The sequence below is a fragment of the Brassica oleracea genome, chromosome C3, assembly GCF_000695525.1.
Source record: "Brassica oleracea var. oleracea cultivar TO1000 chromosome C3, BOL, whole genome shotgun sequence".
NCBI classification, from domain to species: Eukaryota; Viridiplantae; Streptophyta; class Magnoliopsida; order Brassicales; family Brassicaceae; genus Brassica; species Brassica oleracea.
This window is the reverse complement of record NC_027750.1, coordinates 28433548-28438117: the sequence shown is the minus strand read 5'-3', so window position 1 is coordinate 28438117 and position 4570 is coordinate 28433548.

Genomic DNA, 4570 nt, shown 5'->3' with positions numbered 1-4570 from the left:
GTTGTACTCTTTTTACCTTACTATGGTTTTTCCCATTGGGTTTTCCTGGAAAGGTTTTTAACGAGGCAACAAAGACGTTAAGCGGGGGCGGATAGTGTCACCGGCCCCCAAGGGGGAGTGTTATGAAAGTCAGAGAACACAGCGCCGCATAAGTTGAAATTATAAATGATGTGGGGCCCGCTGCACTATTTGCACAGTAGATTTTTTCTTTATATATACGATCAAGTTCGATCGTTTCAAAATTACACTTCAATCTTCCCTTCTCTCTCAGATAAACACTTTCTATCAGTGTTATAATTTTCTACGGGTATAAAATTTTGCCCTTATATAAATTCCTGCGATACAAATAAATTCCAGTTCTTTTTATAACAGAAACGTGATATTTTGGTCATTTTAGTTTTTGAATGCTGTTTTTGTGATATAAACTTAGAAATGTGCTATTTTGGAGATTTGCCCTATTAAAAAACTGTTTGTATGGTAAAACTGATCACCTTGAATGCTTTTGAGAAGTTCTTCCTCCGAAACATAAATCTTCTCCAAAGTCTTACCGATCTTTCTCTCCCACGAACTAATCTTTGTTTTTATTTTTTATGTTTTTATTTTAAAATCAATGTTTAAAATATTATCTTCTACTATGTTTTAAGAAAAAAATTAAATTTAATAAGAAAAATAAAAAAAAATAGTGTTTAATTAAAAAAAATTATTTTTTAAGAACCCTTGAATAAGAAATTTGCAATGAAACATGTAAATTTTCGGTTCTCTTAATCCAGTCTCTTAATTCACTTTTACAATTAAAAAGTATTAAAAAAAAATAAGAGACTCATTTAGAGTCTCTAGGATAATGGTGCTCTTAATGCGGGTCTCTTAAGATAGAATTCTTAACATAATATAAAATACGTCTCTTAGCTTTTAACTAAGAAAAAATAAAAAATATTTTTTAAATAAGAGATATAAGAGACGTCTCTTAGCTTTTAACTAAGAAAAACTAAGAGACGTCTCTTATAACTCTTATTTAAAAAATATTTCTTATTTTTTCTTAGTTAAAAGCTAAGAGACGTATCTTATATTATGCTAAAAAACTGACTTTAAAAGACTCGCATTAATCATGCTTTAAATCTCTTATTTAGGAGACGTTTCTAAGTATTTCTTAGTTACGAGACGTATCTTATATTACGCTAAGAACCCATCTTTTGAAAATAAATTGATCATGGTGTAACAAACTCTCGTTACTATTTTCTTGATGATTCTACTTTCCATTGCTCTCTCTTTTATATACTGTCACGTGAATCCTTCTGTTGCTCCTTCTCTCAGCTGATGTGTCATGATGGCATGACATTAGTGAGTGCATTTCCTGTATCATTCTCGCTAATTATTTTTCTCTCTTTATCATCTCTAACCCGATTCTCTTTTTTATCCTGTTAGATTGGTATTATACAATTGAACCACATGAACTTACTTTCACAATTTTAGATGGTGCAACCATAACTAGATGTAGCAGTGAGAGAGAAAACAAACCAGTCAAGGTATGTAAGCATTTATGTCATTGAAACTAAAAATAAATTTTTCTAAAAAAAAAAAACTAAAAACAAGTGTGTATGGGAGAGCCAGGTAGCTAAAATGATGTAGAACAGGACCATGATCAATAAAGAGGATTGGTAGAATCAAACAATTGGTTGCATACTCTCCTTTATCAGATGATGAATTTTATGCGGACTGAGATTAAGCTTAATCAACTTAATTACTATGCAACTCTCTTTGATTAGGCGGGTAGATGAGATGAATAGTTAACCAAATGATGATTGTATAATAACACCATAAAACTTAATAGAAAAGGATTTGATAAGTTAAGAATTTTAAAAGCCTCGAAACATGCACAACTCTTAGAATTCAAATACATATGTTTAACATGGGATATTTATTGATCGAAAGGTATCTACAATGAGATGAACTAAACTTTTTTTTTAATGATAAGAGATTATATTAAACACTCACCAACGATAATACATATTTTGAACAACCATAGCCGTCCAGTTTTCAAAGAACCCCATAGCCAATAGCCAACGGACATTGATAGTCCTTGGAGCCAAAGCTAAAGACACACATTAACCCGAGACTAAACAAAGTAACTTAACCGATAAAGCATACAGTCTAAAAATCATACCAAAGAGAGTTACGCAACCAATTATTTGATTCTTGAGAATATAAGGATTAAACATTATATAAAAAATAATAATGAGTAATTATAAAATTGTTATTAAACATTTATAAAATTTTATAAGATGTTTAAGAATATAAAGATTAAACCTTTTATTTGAATCAACCATCACCTCTACCCTGGCTTAACTTATTCCACCTCCTCTTCTTTCAATGCTGGTGCTCGTACGTGCCCCCTCTCGTTACAACATTCAAAAGTTTCATGATATCCATAATGGTACATCAATTATTATTTTATTCGCATCATGTCTCGTTGATCTTGATTGCTCAAATACATTTTATTTATCCTTCTTTCTGGAATAAGATCATTTTGTCTTTGTTTGCATGGTTATTCTCGTTTGATGTGTTTTGATTAAGTTATTGGTTGTTATATGGGCAACTGATTCAACGATCACATATTATTTATCCTTTTTTCTTGAACACAGAATATTTAAATGTATAGAGTTTAGTGCTTTGGAGCTTTGTTTAAAGATTTAAAGTTTATGTATGGCCTACTTGGGGCCAGGCCTAGTGATAAATCAGATTTTTTTAATTTAAATAAACCGATGAAGCTCATAATCTTGACAAAATATTCCTTTTTGATTAAATCAACTGATGATGATCATAAATATATATGTTTCCTCTTTCCTTTTTTTTTATTGAATAAGTTACCAATAACCTAATCATGATACTTTTTCATATTTGATCAGTTTAACCAATGGATTTAAGATGTTAGTGCCTAGTGTTTATTTCATGTTTTTTCATTTATTGATAGATCGCTGAATGCTTAATGGTTTATACAAATTCTCAAAGACATGTCTTTCCATATCAATTCTTTTGTAAGTATTAGAGCGACTATCTTATGTGTACATTGCTTGTACATACCATGATGGCTATGCACAATTTTATATGTTATATATATGTTGTAGAATGCAATATATTTTATATGTTTTTAATAGCCTATATCAAAATCTTGGCTTAGTCGGTTTGATTTTGAGATCACATCTGAGACATGATGATCTAATTCTCTCCATAAGTTAATCGACTGGTTTCTCTTGTTATACTTGTACTAGTTTAATTTTTTTTTTTTATTGTTATAATCGTCACAGATAATTATTGGATGGTTTATCCATTAATATATTTTCGTTTGTATCTAAAAAAAATTGTTAATACAAATAGTTTTCAGTTCTTTTTTGAATATTAATACCAAGTCTATTTTGTGAACAAAGCCAACATCCCGATGGTGAACAACTGAACAACATAAATCGTTTCTTTAAAGGAGATCATCAGTGATTCAGTTAATCACATCGAGTTAATTATTAAAGTATTTAATTGTAATGACTTATTGTCCATTGTACTCTCGAGATTTTTGGATGCTTCTTTCTTTGTGGCATAATTGATATGTGTATAGTAACTCAGTCATAACTTTTAGAATACACTAGAAGTCTTTTCCGCGCTACGCGCGGATTATGTACTATAATTTTTTGTACAAATGTGTATTTTGTTTTACTTGTTTTATTTTCTTTTATATTTGAAGTATATTTTCATATTTATTCTGTATGTATATATCATAAAATTCACATAAGGTTCCAACATTTAGAGAATGAATTGTTTCATTTAAAACTTTAACAAAGTTTTCGTATGTTATAATTTTATATGACATGGTAGTCATTGTTGCTCTAAGTTTTGAGTGGTTGTATATTCACTTAAAATTAAATATTTTATAGATGTCAAAAAAAAAACTAAATATTTTAAATTGAAGTAACCCACAAGAAAAAGGAAAATTAGAATATCAATTTTACTTTTGGCATAATAGAGAAAAAGAATGATAGTATGTGTTGTTTTTTTTTTTTTTTTGATATCCGTGGGGATCCGGCGACCGAGGTCAACCGACTAATCGTCAATTTATAAGCGTCATTGTTTATTCAAAATGGTTCAATTTGTTACCAAATGAATTACGTAAGGACTTGATATGGTCTAAAAAACTATAATTTCTTACTTTCGGTGTGTTTCTATTAGGTGAAGTTTGTATACAATATTTTTTGTTGGTAATGGTGTTTCTTTAAATATTTTTTAAAATTTTTGGTAGACAACTTGCGAATCTCTTTCCAAAAAATCACATAAAGAGTTTTGATTCCTTCTTTGGTAATAGAAAGTTAAAAACTTATATTTTGGTAAAATAAAGTTACAAAATATTTTGGTAATGGTTATTTCATAGTGATTTTTTGAATTTATGAATTTCACTTTTTTGTTTGTTGTTGTGTCTCATATTTATATTTCTATAGCTTTTAGCAATTCTTATTGAAACTGGTGTTAATTATTAAATGTACACTATTTAAATATATGAGAAGTATAGTATTGTAATAGTGTTTGGAAA